The sequence below is a fragment of the Cavia porcellus genome, unplaced genomic scaffold, assembly GCF_034190915.1.
Source record: "Cavia porcellus strain 051 isolate PalLab524CR breed Dunkin Hartley unplaced genomic scaffold, mCavPor4.1 scaffold_21, whole genome shotgun sequence".
In the NCBI taxonomy this organism is placed as follows: domain Eukaryota; kingdom Metazoa; phylum Chordata; class Mammalia; order Rodentia; family Caviidae; genus Cavia; species Cavia porcellus.
This window is the reverse complement of record NW_026947504.1, coordinates 37,447,576-37,463,253: the sequence shown is the minus strand read 5'-3', so window position 1 is coordinate 37,463,253 and position 15,678 is coordinate 37,447,576. Positions and strand designations below refer to the sequence as shown.

Here is a 15,678-nt window from a genome sequence, read left to right as displayed (position 1 = left end):
TGTGTGTGTGTGTGTGTGTGTGTGTGTGTGTTACAGAGGACTGGACCCAGGGCTCCACCTATACTAGAGAGCACTCTACCACTGAGCTACATCCCCAGCCCTATTTATTTCTTTATTTATAGACAAGGTCTCACTAAGGGGCCAAGTTAGCCCTAAAGCCTGGAAGCCTCAGCCTCCAAAGTATACAAAGCTTTATTTTGCTGGTTTCCTAATTTCCAGAAGTATATTCTAAAGGATTTATGTGGCAAGTGGGAGCGGAAAGTTAAGCCAACAAGCCAAAATTTTTGGAGGTCAGGAAACCACCGTATGGTTTGAATCTTAAACATCCTCTAAAGGCCGGTGTGCTAAAGACTATGTCTCCAGGCTGTGGTACTCATGAGGGGTGTTGGAACCTTTGAAAGGTGGGGCCCAGGCCATACGCAATGCGCCGTTGCAGGGTTCATTACCATGCCCAGCTCACAGAGGCTTTGGAAAGGGTGCTGGACATTTTCCCTTGTGTTAGTGTTTTCATTACAGCACATGACAAAAATCAAGGAGCCAAGAGTCACTCTTGATCTTGCTTCTAGCTGTGTGGTCTTGACTATGCTGATTCCCTTCTCCGGGCTACAGGTATAAACTGAGGATGTCGGAGATGACAATGTCACAGTGTCAATGAAGAAGCCACTGTGGCAGGTGCTTTGCCAACCCTGAGATGTGTGTGCTCCCTCTGTCCCTCTCTCTGGCATTTTACACACAGGCACAGGCACACTGGGCGTGTAAGTATGAGCCTGCACACTGGGGAAGTAGCACCAGGGAACCATTATAAATGCCCAAGTCTGATGAAGGTCTGGTACTTGCTCCTGAAGTTGAATGGTGATCATTATTGTTAATTTTGAGAAGCAACAGGCTGCCCGTCTGGTGGGGACACCTCCCACCAAGACATATGCTCCAGCACGCGAGGCGTGGAAGATGCCAACGCTGTCTTGCTTTTTGGATTTTCTTCTGAGCCCTGCCGTGCCAGGGTGGCTCTGAGCATGGTAAATATTTAAGTGCATGTCTTGTGGAACTGTCACAGAGAACCATGGGACGATAGGCTGACACCTGCCTCAGCGTCCGGGTTTCGAGAGACAGCGTCGGTGCCAGCGTGGAGAGTCTGTTGGCTACCGGAGACAGATAGGTAGCAGAATTCTCTCGTCTGTTAATTGTCTTGGAAGCAAATCCTTAAATTGAGAGAAACAGAAAGCAACTGTCATTAAAGCTTCCCTTGGGCAGAATTTCCAGAGAAGGCAGTTGGCACGCCGCTTATGTGCCCGTTAAGCTGCAGGCACCAGGCTAGGAAATTTTACATACGCTGAATCTTTTCATCCTTACAATAGCCAGAGAAGGAGCTATTCCTGCTGCCAAGAAAAGGAAGCCCTGAGAGGTTGAATGATCGGCTTTGAGCTCTCCAGCTACTCGTGTCAGAACTAAAGGAGGAAGCCAGCATCAGGAAATGCATCCATGGACAAAAGAAACCTGCGTCCATCTTTTTAAGCCTGAAGCCCTGTCTAGACCATTGCTCAGAGTCCGAGGAGCCATGAGATGGAATGACAGGCTGGGGTTTTGGCGATTCAGGCACAGATGCCAAGCATATCGTGGAGTCTTGCAGACACCACAGAGGAAACAGACCCTATTTCTAAGGAGCCGGGCATGCCAGTGCACACTGGGAAGCTTGACCACGTGGGAGGCCAAGACAAGAGGCTCAGAAGTTGGAGCCCAGCCTGGGCAGCTTAGCAAGACCTTGTCTTAAAATGAAAATAAATAAATAAAAAGGGGATTGAGGTGTAGCTCAGTGGTATAGTTTGTGCACGAGGTCCGGAGTTCCATCTCCAGAGCTGTAAAAAAAGAAACATAAAATAAATTGAGTCCAGGAATTGATCAGAGCTCAGCCCAGGCTGCTTCTGCATCTCACGGTCCACTCTTTCCAGAGTCTCCTCTGTCCCTCGGCTGCTGGCTGCCAGAGGATGCCCACAGCAACAGGTCCCTCCAGCCTGTCCCTCCACATACGCTGTTCCCAGGGTAGCTGTGTCTCTGTCTGGTGGTTCCTTCTGGAGTGCAGGTCTGTCCGAGCCATGAGGCTTTGGGGTAACTCCTCCTCCCTCCACACCCCCAGGCAACCCATACTGCCAGCTGCTCCCAACTGCTGGATACTCCTATTGCATGGTATCCTCGTAAGTCTGCTCGTGAGCTTGTCCCAGTCTCTGAGTGTGGGCTCATAGAAAGTAAATCCCACCCTATTCAGCTGTGCTCCTCCAGGGTGGGTCCAGGGCACCCCTGGGAGACACTCTGTGAATGGTAGTTGGGCAGCAAATGGAGAGTGGCCTGGTAATGGAAATGTCCCTTTTCCCATTGATACTCTGTGACAGGAGTCAGGGATATAATGCAGCAGCTCGGTTTCTGCCTGGCAAGTGTGATTACCGGTTCAAATAACTAAATAAATAAATACACACTCACAAACATATTCTGTGACAGTAGGCATCTGATCATTGTTTGTGCTGCAGACTGATTGCTGTCCTAATAGCCAATATGACTTCCTTTCATCAGATAGTGAAAAAAAATTGTTCTGTTCACTGGGCATTTAGCTCAGTGGCATTAGCACCTGCCTGGCAAGTGCAAAGTCGTGAGTTCAATCCTGGGTACCAAACAAATAAAAAAAGATTGTTCCATTCATAGGAATCTAAGGAATAACTGGCCACTCAATAATAAGCCAGTGCTTACGAGATTACAAGAAAATGAGAATAAGAAGACTATGTTGGGGCTGGGGAGTTAGCTCAGCGGCATAAGCGCCTGCCTTGCAAGCAGGCAGTCGTGAGTTCGATCCCCAGTACCAATAAAAATGAAAAAAGACCAAAACAAGAAGAAGAAGAAGAAGAAGAAGACTGTGTCAGTCCGCTCTCTGTCACTGCAGCAAAATGCCCAAGATAATCAACTTAAAGGAAGAGAAGGTTGATTTTGTTGTTGGTTTCAGAGGTTTCAGTTCATGATCACTTTATCCTGCTGTTTTAGACCGTTGGTGGCATAGTAGCTCCTAGTGACAGTATGTGACAAAGGAAACATTCTCCTCCTAGGAGACTGAATGAGAGACAGGAAGAGATAAGGTTCCACACCTTCAAGGACCTCACCCCTGACGAGGCTCCATCTCCTGAAGGTTTCCCAGCCTCCTAGTAGTGCCACAGATGAGGACCAAGCCTTTAATACCTGGTCTTGAGCAGATGATGCAGGAAAGGGCCTACGAGGGAGGCCAGCCTTGAGCTAAGACAGGCTGCCAGCAAAGGCCACTGGGCCGACAGGGTCAGGGAATGGAGCAGCACCTAGAGGCTGCCTCCACAGCGGAGGGGATGGAGAGCAGAGGATCAAAAACATATATTATGGGAAGGAGCAGAACCGTGCCTTCCAATGAGGCAGGCTCTGGCACACGGCTCAGAAAGAGACTCAGCAAGATGACAAACCGAGCCTTCACACGAGCCAGCTGGTGCGTGGGCTGGGAAACCGGAAGAGCATTACACACACACACACACACACACACACACACACACACACACGAGGTATAAGCAACTAGCTGATTTGGAGGACTCAGGGTGAGCTGATAGCGACTGAGGGGAAGGGACCAGCTTGATGCTTATGTTGTTCGGCTGATCCTGCAGTCCCGGGGTTGGTGACCAGGGCACTCCCTGGAGGATGGCAGCGTGCTCTGTGGCAACTGTGGGAAATACCCTCCTGTCTTATTTTTGAAATCCAGTGTTTTGTTCCAATTTTACTGTTTTGTTTTACCATTATGTCTAGTGATCTGAGCAACTACTTTGAACATAGCAATGTGCAGTATCACAACCATTATTAAATTTCTATCATCTTGTTTTGAAAATCCGTATATAGCTGTTTTGAGATGGGTTTTTTTTTGTCATTTTGCTTTTGTTGTTTTTTTTTTTTTAGGTTTATTTACTTCTTGATTTATCTGGTTTTTTTCCTCTTTAAAATAAAATGAAGTGAAATAAAGCATATATAATGGGAATTCCACCGGAAAGACGCAGTGGAGCCGGAGGGAGAAGGTACCGAGTGAGACCTTAGTAGTTGAGCAGGACTAGTAGGTGGCCCCAGTGGCAGGAGCTTCTGGGTGTGGAGCTGGGTGTGCATGGGGAACAGGAGAGCAGAGAGCCCCATCTGGATGCCAGGAAGTGGAAGTGAACAGCTAGGGGCAGAGGGCGGGAGGCTGGTGAGGCACAGTGCCGTGTGCTTGCCATCTAACCACTTTGGGAGAATGAGCAGGAAGATCAAAGTTCAAGTCCTGCTTGGGCAACACAGCAAGACTCTGACTCAGAATAAGAAATGAATGAAAAGGTCTGGGGATGTAGGTCAATGTGGAGGCGCTGTGTTCAGTCCCCAGTACAGCAGGAAAGAGTGGGAAGCTGCTTCCAGTTAACGGTTCAATCGGTGTATGCTGTGGTCTGAATGTGTCCTTCAGAGAGCACATATTGGAAACTTACTTCCTGATGCAATGGGGGGCGGCCCTAAGAAGAAATGATTAGGTCATGAAAGCTGTACTTCAATATAGATATCCCACCACTCGTCCTCCTCATGGTCCGGGAAGTTTATATTTGTAATCCCATGGAAACTGGGAAATCCGGAATCCAGATGAGTTGATTCCAATCTTCCACCTCCAGTGCAACCCACAGTGAGTGTACAGACACTAAGACATATTTACAGTTACAGACAGCCAAGGGGGAAATGAGTCTGGTCCAGATGAGGGTTCACAGAACAAAGGTCTCGACCCAGCATCTAACCCAGAATTTATTATCTTGTGAAGAAAGGAGTGGCTCAAGGATGAGTGACAGTGGAGGATGGCAGGAATTATGTGAGGAGTATGAGCTGAGCTAGATAGGTGGCCAGAAAGCACCTCTGCAATATGTAACAAGAGAGGTGTGCAGAAAGGCCAATCTACAAAACGCAACTGAGGTAGCATCCACGTTTGAGGGGCAGATGCTTCAGTTCCGATGTGCAAACTTTTTCTGCCTTGGGAAGTCTGAGCCTATTATCTCGAGGCTCTAACCCCACTGGCAGTCCTGGAGCGATGGCTCTGCCATCCTGCTGTGCTCAAGCTTTTAGAGGGAGACACAGGCAAGGAAACAGGGCCATTGCCTGGCTTCAAATATTACACATCAGTAGCTCAGTACCTCAACTGCTTAGAGCCAACGAAGGGAAAAGGCAATCGCTGAGCCAGTTTTGTCCGTATCAGTACATGGGGATAGGGCCGGGTAAGCAATTACCTCTTTATTCAAGGAGAGCCACTTCCATAAGTGGATTGTGACCCTATGACAGAAGCTAGTTAGGGTACAGTGGTTGTGTTCAGCCCTCTCTTGCTCTCTCCTTTCTGCCTTCTGTCATGAGATAAAGTAAGAAGCAACCCTATGCTCTGAGAGCAGACAGACTGAATGAACGCTTTGTTACTGACATGCACCAAAAACTGCACCAGAAATAACCACAGTGTGACACGACAGGTGCTAAGAAATGCTTAGCCAGTGTAACATCAAGAAGCACAGTATGCACTTAGGCTAGAGGAAGAACACTTTGGCTCCTGACCAAATGATTTCAGGGCTACCTAACTCTCAGGAGCAGGGCTTCAAATTCAGACAGAGCTTCCGACTGCTCTTACCATATTCTCCTCTTTACATCACTGAGGGTGGCGGATCTTTTTCCATGAGAGGCAGGGAATGTGACCATTGTTACTGCTGGCTGTTAACCCTCCTAGGTCTGTGTGTAGGTGGTTTGCTTCTCAGGGTGCTGTAGTGGGAGATGGAGAGTGGAAACCTCCAAAGGTGGGTCCATATGGGAGCTCTTTAGTCACTCAGGGTATGCCTTCCAAGGAGGCAGTGAGACCCCAGGCCACTTTTCTCTCTCTCTCTCTCTCTCTCTCTCTCTCTCTCTGTCTCTCTCTCTCTCTCTCTGTCTCTCTGTCTCTCTGTCTCTCTCTGTCTCTCTCTCTCTCTGTGTCTTGATCTTGGCTGTAAGATGAGCAGTTTCACTCTGCCACTCACACCCACGATGATGGACTATCTCAGTTCAAAAGCAACAAAACAAACAGAATTAAGAACTGAAATTCTCAAAACTGTGAGGCAAATAAAAGCATCTCTCTTGTAAGTTGATGATCTTGGATATTAGTTTTAGTAATGGACAGCTTGCTAATGTAACCATCAACAGCCTCTGGATTCTTCTCTTTTCCTGGTAAAAGAATTCCCTCTTCCCTACCAGCTGCATTCCGATGACTCTCACTCAGCCAGAGACCGTCAGCCCCAGGGGTATTCTGGCTAGAAATGTGGGGGACATAGAAAGGGAAGACAGCTGACAGCCCCCATTTGACCCACTCAGCTGATACAGTGGTTCCAAAGAAGAGGTGAGGTACAATTCAAAGACTCATTTTGAACCAACTAAATGATGTGCCTGGAGCTTTTGATAAAGTGATATCTTTCAGGGTTCTGCTACTCTAGGAGGTGTCCCTGCTCAGATTTCCAGGTCCCTGCCTCCACCTGCCTCTGATTCCTGACAGCCATGAGACCCCTCTTATCTTTTCCAATTTAAGGCAAATTCTGTCCCTCCACGCGCTCTCTTGGTTGGGTCCTCTGAAGTCACCAACACCTGCAGTTAAAAACGCAACCTTTTCATCAGTTGAGCATTGTGTCAGGCAGATGCAACAATGAGAAATGATGAGAAAAGTATCTAAGACCTAACCTTCTTGTCAGTCAAAGGAGCATGGAAACTCACGGTTCGAGAATGCCAGGTTCAGGAAAAATCAGATTAGTTAGATTCAGTAGCTCATCAGAAGTTCACCGATGCATCCTCCAATGACCGTAATCATGACATCCATGGCTAAGTGTAAATGACCAGGCTTCTTGCTGTGTGTTGCTGTCCTCTGAGGCCATGATGATCCCATTGGTCAAGAATACGGCTTTGCCATGGATACAATGGCAACTTCATTTCAGGATAGTATGGTTGTGTCTGTGCATTGTGTATTCCATTGTGGACACAGAGCCTGCCCTGTCCATTGCAGTTATTTTAAATCCTCTGGTACCTCTGGTCCCTAATTTATGCCACATTCCTGAATGCCAGGAGACACCCTTGATGTGTTTATCACTGGCCCATGTGGCTGGTGATAGTCATTGGTGCTTGTGGTCACTGAACTGGACAGAGTTGTACTGAGCATGGCCATAAGGTCACCCTCCAGGAGGCAGAGATGGACTTCCTCACCCTTATTGAGAGAAGATCCTGCCTGTAGCTAAAATACATATTTTCTTTATGAAGCTACTGAACACAGAGGCCTTAATTTTCTGGTTATCTGGCAACAGAAATCCTGCCACTCTGATTATCTGGCAACATAAATCCTGCCACTCTGATTATCAGATAGCTAACTGTTACTGCCCATGCTGGCAACAACTTACAGGAATGTTAAAGGTTTTCAGTTCACTCAGCGAGAGTCCACCCACCCTGGCTACTCTTAAAGCCTTAGCCAGTTGGCTCTGAAAGTCTCAAGTGGCTCTGGGAGCTATTACTTCGGAGGTTGAGGCAGGAGGATGGAAAGTTCCCTGGGCAATTTAGCAAGACCCTATCTCAAAATAAAAAGGACAGATTCAGTGGTAGAGTGCTTGCCTAGCACTCACAGGGTCCTGGGTTCCATACCCAGTGTGATTACAAAGAAAAGAAAAGGCCTCATGAGGGCGAGTCGAGGCCAGGCAGGGATCAGCTAATGCCTCGTCCCGGAAGATAGTTCCCCAGTGTCACCTTCTGTGCATGGAGCATAGGTTAGTGCATTGAGAAATTACCCCTCTGCCAAGTGAGCAAACAAGAGCCTCCTCTGGCCTCGAAGGGCTCTGTGGGTGCAGGCTGGGGTTTGGGAAACCATCCTTAGTGATAACTACAAGCAGCAGTATGATCATAGGAAGGAACCTTGATGACTGAAGGAGATGGCGTCTTGGCCCTGCACTAAAACAGAGAGGAGGTCAGCGGTTTATTGAGTGTTTTCCATAAAGACAGAGAGCTGAGGACTCTATCGCAAACAACAACACGCATTCATCTGGTCGCATTTGCATTTTTAGCTCTTAGGTCGTCTGGATTGGGAGAGGGGCTTGCCCTCCCCGAATCCTGCCAAGCTTGCTCTTCAATCAAAGCTGTAAGCGTGGGCAGACACAGATGGAAGAGCATGGCGGGGCTGCAGAGAACCATTAACTACTCAGAACAGAATGCTCCCCAGTTGTACACAGCAGTATGCTTTTCTCCTAACCCACCAGACCTGCAGTGTATGCTCTGATGATGATTAGAGGCCAAATCAACAGTCAAGTGATGGAAACCAGGCCCACGCTCTGGGGTCCAGGCTGCAGGCAGCTGTGGCCTAATGAGATCCAGAAGCCCAGCCTGTCCCTCTGGCAGGCTCTTTGGGGAGGGGGGTTGGGCAGACCTTGCTCTGAGGGGCTCCTTGCCCTGGGGTGGAGGCTCAGCATCCTGCTGTCTGACCCTAGAGCTCTGCAGGGCTGCACAAATTGGGCTGATCTCTGTCCATAAGCTTCACTCGGGTGACAGGAAGGTGACTGGTGTACTCAATGCATTTGAACTTGTCCCAGGATCTGTTTCCCAGCTCCAACAATGACCTACCTGCATCCAGATCACCTCTGTTCTCATTAGTACCCAATTCACACCTGGAAAATGCAGATGAAGCGTGCTGTCTTTGCACTGGAGGAAGTGGTGTCTTTTTGCATACCTAATGAGGCTCCGGGATCATGCTCCCACAGTAACAGATTGGCTGAATGTAAAGTGAGAGCTTATTGATTCAACCCAAACTTACCTGATCCTGCCATTACCCCACTATAACACAAACCCATTTTCTCTTTTAGAGATTGAAAATTCTGGCTCCTATTTAGGAGTTACTGTATTAAGTACGTGAGGTGGGCATAAATACATGCAAAGCATGGCTAACCACCCTCTGCCTGCTGCCAGGCCCACTTTAGTGACATGAGGATTGAGTGCTAGGAAAATGGCTCAACAAAAAGCTGGAGGCGGAAGGTTTGTTCCGGTCCCATTGGACAACAGTCCCAGCCCTGCCTGTGTGTTAAGTGTCTCCTTATAGGACTCTGGGGAGGGAACCATGGCTGGTATTCAATTCTCCACTATTGCAGGTGGCGGCCGAGGAGAAAGCACCAGACCCTGCTGTTCTCCGAATGCACAGTTATGCCTTGCAGCCCCATCTTCCCCGCCCCACAGAGCCACTGGGCCTGGGAGATGGAGCTCTCTGAAGTGGTTGGGGACATGCTCATGTTACTCTTGCTCTGCGCTATTCTCCTTGAATGTGAGCTCTCAGCAGGAGGCTCACTTCTTGTGGACCTTGACACAACTCTGCAGTCAAGGAACTGACTTCCAAACAAACAAAAAGCCTGCCCAAGGCTTGGCACCAAAGATGACCTCTAAGAAGACACGTCAACTGTGGAAGGGAAAGGAAGGAAGGTCCTGGTTCTCCATATTTAATATTCTTCAGAATTCCCAGGGAAGTCTCACAGTAGAAAGGCTTAGCTTCTGTCTGGAAGGAAATTTGCTGCAGTCTGGCATCCCAGACTCTCTGGGATGGGACTGAGCTCTCCAGAGGTGGTTACAAGACGGCCATAGTCTACCTCATAAGGCCGTCTCACAGGTGGATGCTTCGACTACCGTAATCTTCCTCACAACCAGTATTGGGCACTTCTTCCTGTCCTCTGGGTTTGCCCACAGGGAATGTACCTGACAATTGGCTAGAATGTTCCAGAACTTTCCTGCGAATTCTAGAATGCCTAGGCTGTCAGGTACCCCTAGAATGTTAGGCACCAAAGCTCTCTGCTACTGGGCACACTCAGGCTGCAAAACCTCCCTCCTCAAGGCTTCTCCCACATACACTGGACTGGAGTTCAGAGGCAGAGTATGCTTTTGGTCTATGACTGTCACTGCTCAAATTCTCTTGCCACTTAGAACATTGTTTGTTGTACCACCTTCTCAAATTTTCTATCATGATTTACAGTAAAGCTGAGAGGTGGGAGAGCCCCACCTGTGACCACCTATACTCGACTGGGAGCAGTGTTAAGACTTCCTTGGCTACCTGAAGCCGTTACATGCTCTTCCCCTGGGGCCTCACAGACTTCAATACAATAGAGCAAAACTTTTGCCAGCACTTGGGAGGCTGAGGCAGAAGGATCGCTGTGAGTTTGAGGCCAGCCTGGGCTACAAAGTGAGTTCAAGGCCAGTCTGAACTGCGTAACTAATGCCTGTCTCCAAAAGACCAAAAAATTGCAACTCAAATGTCTGCCACTAGAAAATAACAATTGTTGACTGAGCACTTCTTACGTGACATTCTTTTCAATCCCATGAGGTAGGTATTCCTTTTTCCCTATAACAGATTAGAAAATGAAGTTTCCATAGATACAAGTAAACATCTCACAGCTTAATGCCAAAATTAAGCAGAGCTTTTCTTCTTTGTCCCAAGTTGGGTGGATTTCCTAGGACAGGGTGTTTCTGGTGATAAATCAGGACAGTGGATCAACCCTGCAGGGAGTGGGGGCAGGTGGATGTTAGGTGGGCCTCAGCTTAGAAGCAGATGCAAGCATCAATGAAGGCAAGGAATGTCCCATGCACACAGACAAGCCCCACACCTACCCCTTCCCCTGGGAAGACGGTACAGGGATCAAAAGGGAATTTTCTTTCTAACAAAGGTGAAGTTTCTGGTTTTAGTCTTCAGGACAGGGCACCATCTGGATGACTTGAATGCGGTAGGCAGGGTTGGTTGATGAGCAGGGTTTGTCGAGCATTAAAGTAGCATCCCTGAGTTTTTCCGCCCTTTTTATAAATCCAGGAAATCTCATCTTTCATACATGCTCCTTTCTGAGAGTGCTTCGGAGCCCACGTTCCTCCAGGATGTAACCCCAGGTCCTCAAGGTGATCCTCCAGCTTCCCAGGCACCCTGCACACGGAGGCGTCAAAGCCGCAGGCGGGACCTCCCTGCCTGCTGCTGGGTTCACCACGCTCAGGCTAGGCTAGGATGCGCTCCAGTAGCGCATTTCCTGGCGGCTGGTGGCTTTGGAACTTGAATGCATCCCCCCATTGAAGCAGCAGTGAGGGAGAAAGGGCCACTCAAGGCACCAGCAGCCCAGCCCCCACCTCGTGCCCCCCAGGCGCTGTGCGGGGTGGGCTGGAGGGAGGCGCTGGCACCTGGGCAGTTCCCATGGCAGCACACGAGAAGGAGCTGGCAGCAGGGAGTAGGGGCGGAGTTCAGGGGCCCAAAGAAGGGCGCTTTGTGAGTGGCCGGTTCCCATGGCAACCGCTGGGCGCCTCCGCGTCAGCCAGAACCCAGTGGCCCTGCCTATGGCTGCAACGGAGAGCAAAACACCCTTGGAGAACCATCATTTCCACCCCCAGCATGTCTAAATAGCTCTGCTTCACTTTCCTGGAAACAAACATTTCTGCAGCATCCGCATGCCAAATATCGTGGTAGGTACTGGACCCTAGGAAAAATATAGGGCTGCTGGCCCTCTCCAGGCAGGGCTCCAGGCTTAGAGGGTGAGATGTGAGATAAACCCCTCTCCATGAGGCAGAGGGACAATGCCCATCTCTCTCGGCAGGAGGGAGGAGGGCAGCACGGAATTTGGGGAGGGTTCACAGTTTTCCCAGCTGATTTTGAAAGACAACCTTTGGAATATTTCACAAATGAAGAAACAGAGGCTCAGGAAGTTACTGGAACCCATGTTCTTACTTTCTTCCTGGGAGTGCATAGCCTGGTCTTGCTTGCAACTAGGAGTAGCCTGTGAAAATTCAGTAGATATTAAGAGAAAGTCATGCGGGCCACCTCTAGCCCAGGCTCATCCTGTCTGGCTGGGATTACACCAGTCCCTGAGCAACCTTGGAAGTGACTTGGTGAGATGGAAAAGTCCCTGGGTGCTCAGGCCAGAGAGGATTGCTCCACCTAGCCCTTGCCCAGCCCAGAACTGTGACCTGAATGGAAAATAAACCTCTACTTGATTGTACATAATATTAAGGTCTGTCTATTTCCACAGTTAACCTTCCCTGACTGGTATATGAGGCCAGCCGTATTTAGCTTTCAGATTCCCTGTACCATGTTTCAGAGATTGACAGTGATTCCAGGGCAACTAGTGGCATCTAAGGTATGTAGTCTACAGTGGACAGATCCAGAGATACTGGGATCAGAGCTATTCTGTTCATCATAACAACAGCTTTCTATAGTCTGGAGACACTTCCAAGAAGTTGGTTTCAAAATAGAACATGAATCATTCATATGACAGATACTAGGGAGATTATAGATTTGTTTTGTGGTGTCTGTATCCTAAAATGTGGTCTATATGTACTTGTGAATGGATGGGTGGGTGGATGGAAGGATGGAAGGATGGGTGGGCGGGTGGATGGAGTAGGTGAGCTAAGTGGGTAAGTAAATAGATGGATGGGTAAGCAGGTGGGTGGGTATATGAATGGCTGGATGGATAAATAGATAGGTAATGGTTTCTGCTATATGGCAAAGGAAAGAACGAATACCCTAAACAGAGCTATGAAATCTGACACCAATGAAGTATAAAAGGAAAAGGGACTGCTTCAGTGACGATACCCTGGTTACATGTTGTCACATCTAGCTGGGTAGAAAAGAAATAGATCACAAGTGGGTAGTCCCAAATGATACTCAGCCTAAGTGACCTTTGCTGCTGGGGATACTTCACACCCATCCAAGTAGGGATTGCCATTTTAACAAATGAAAATACAAGATTCCCAGTTGAATTTGAATTTTAGATATACAATAAAAATTTGTCCATGCAATATTTGGGACATTCTTATACAGCAGAGCTCAAAGAGAAATCCAGCCTTTTCCTTCCTCTGTAAAATCTTCCCAGTTCTGGTAAGCAACTCCTTGGGCCATGTGTCCCTCAGGAATGCAGACCTGTACTTTACTCACTGATAAGGGACACACTTCAGGCAGTTCTCAGGTGAATCTCCTCCCTTAGAGGGCAACACTGAGTACCAACACCCACAAAACTAACGAAGGGGGTTATACACAACTTCACAACATCCCGACACCCTAAGCTGCACAAGGTATGCCTTCTTTCAAGGCTAGGATAAGTTTATCTGCTAGGATGACTAACTGACTTTGTTTCACTTCTGCATCTTGACTTGCTTTGACATCATAAACTTTATAAAAGGGGACCTCTCCTTAGTTCGGGGCCCAGCCTAATTTTGAAATTACTAGTGATGGGGACTGTGCACTACTAAAGTCCTCCTGAAAATCCCTCCAGGTCTAAATATTTAAACCAAAAAATTGTTTTGTGTCTCAAATCAAATTAACTGAGCATAGTATTATAGGTCAGGCTCTGAAGCAGGTGATTTTGCACAGACAAATTGAAGAGAAACTGGCACAGCTGGTTCAAAGCCATTGTTTCACGGACTTGGGTCCTTTGGTCAAAGGTGGTTGGTTTCCTTCCTCTAAATGGTCAGCAGGAGAGACCTGTAGCAACTTCATTTGGCCTTTTTCCTGCATTCCACAAATTACTCAATAATGTATCAGGTTTGTAATGGATGGTATAAATTAGAGCTTTAAAAACATTCCAAAAAAATTCCTTTTCCTTTCAGTCCATTGAATCCAAAAAGGAAATTCATCCAACCCAGTGACTGATTATTAAATGTGAGACCTAAGGTTTTATTCACAGTAGGACATTTTAAGCTCTGGGAAAAGTCTCTGTACTTTTTATTCAAGATTCCTAAAACAAATTGGCTCACTCATAGTTATTGTTGTAGTGGAGAAACCAATAAAAATGTGGTTTATTCTCAGCACTGGAGTCTTGGCCAGTCTTTGAACAGACATCATTTTTCTTTCCCTCTAGGATCAACATGAGTTTATTTTTTGGATATTTCCAGGAGTCATAGGGGAACATCTTAGAAGGTAAGGGAATTTTGCCTCATCCTTTCCTCCTATGGAAATAATTTTACAGGTTTACATGAAAACCTCCAAAGAGTGAAAACATATAAAGGCCTGAAGAGGTAAGCCAACAACTTCTGGGCATGAGCAAAGAACTGGCCAGCACATCCTGCCTGATGTCTGGCATCCCATGTCCATAAGGGGACCAAGAGCTGTGTCCAGCCATCACAGCATGAAAGGACTTTGGTCATAATCACTCTTACTTCTTGCTGCTTCTGATCAGCACCATCCCTGCTGACGTCTTTATTTCTGTGCTTTCAGCTCTGTCATCATGCTCCACCAGCAACCAGTGGAGATCTTGCAAAATGCCACTCACCTGGTCCATGCAGTATCAGCCACCTCCCAGTGATTCTGCAGCCCTGAAGCAGTGGCCGGAGCCTTTTCCTCACAGTGCAGAGGATCCAGCACCGCTGACCTCATCTGCCTTCCTTCTTCCCACAATGGCCACTCTACTACATGTGCTGCCTTCTCTCTTCCCTGCAAACACACTACCTCCGTCCCTACTCAAGGCCCTGCGTTAGGTCTTTCCTGGGCCTGGAAAATTCATATTGTGTGTGTTTGCCCTGCCTTCTGTCATTCGGACAACAGTCTCAAAGTTGCCTTTCAGAACAACTTCTCCCGATTGTGAAACCTGGAGGGAGCTTCCTCTCCCTGACTTTTCCCCTTCTCATCACCAATTTTATTTTTTATCAAAGTACTTAGCACTACCTGATCATTTTTTCTTTATTTGTTTACTGTTTGTATTCTCAAAGTAGAATGTAAACTCTTGTTGGTCTTATTGACCAATAATCTTGATGTCTAGAACAATAGGTAGCACATAGTAGGCTGTCAATACATGAGAAATGAACAAACGAACCTGATACAGAAACCTTCTGGTTCATTATATCACCAGGCACCCAGGACTAATGAAGACAGCACAGACACAGCTATCAATAAAATCAGTAAACACATACCCGGGGTTTGCTACATGCCTAAGCACTTAGCATGCATCATTCATGTGTAACTAGCCCTGTGAATTCTGTACTATAAAATCTCACTTCACGAAGGAGCACATAAAGGACAAACATGAGACATTTCTAGGTAAATGGATGCACCTTAAGACTATAATCTTAAGTGAAATAAATTGGATATGCATTTTAAATCTCCTATTGCTTCTCTGGTGTGAGAAACCAAAAGGATAAAGAAAGACCAAAATATATACTAGATATTGTGAAACAGGAGGAAAATGTTCACGTGGGGAGGGGAACAGGGGAAAGGAGAGAAGGAAAAGGAAGAAAGGGCAGAGAAAAAAAAAGAGAACATAAGGGAGAAATGGAAATAAAGCTTTTGTAAATGAGGGGAAGAGGGATTTAAGGGAAGGGAGAGGGTTGGGGGGAAAGAAAACTCAGGATACACCATGTACAGGTGCACATTCTCCAAGATGAATGTGATCATTATGTGTATCTAAAAGGTACCAATGAAAGTAATTTTAAAAAAACAGAGCCAGGGATATGGATCAGTGATGTAAGCCTCTGTCTGACTGAGCTTGAATCCCAGTTCCAAGTAAATAAATAAAGGCACAATGTACAGATGGAAAAATAACTTGTCCTTGATCACATAGAGTAAGTGATAAAGTGATGGTTTGCACATGGGCGATCCGACTCTGGACTGACAGTCAACTTCTTATGGTTTAGATAAAAATGTCCCAC

General features: G+C 47.2%; 1 long non-coding RNA gene across 1 annotated transcript; it reads left to right on the top strand.

Annotated features, from left to right (window-relative positions):
• The first annotated feature begins 11,289 nt into the window (after nucleotides 1-11,289).
• LOC111753686 (uncharacterized) lies at nucleotides 11,290-15,296 on the top strand. The gene is made up of 3 exons (XR_002788470.2): nucleotides 11,290-11,505; nucleotides 13,896-13,954; nucleotides 14,252-15,296. It is a non-coding gene; the product is annotated as an uncharacterized LOC111753686 (long non-coding RNA).
• The last annotated feature ends 382 nt before the right edge of the window (nucleotides 15,297-15,678 follow it).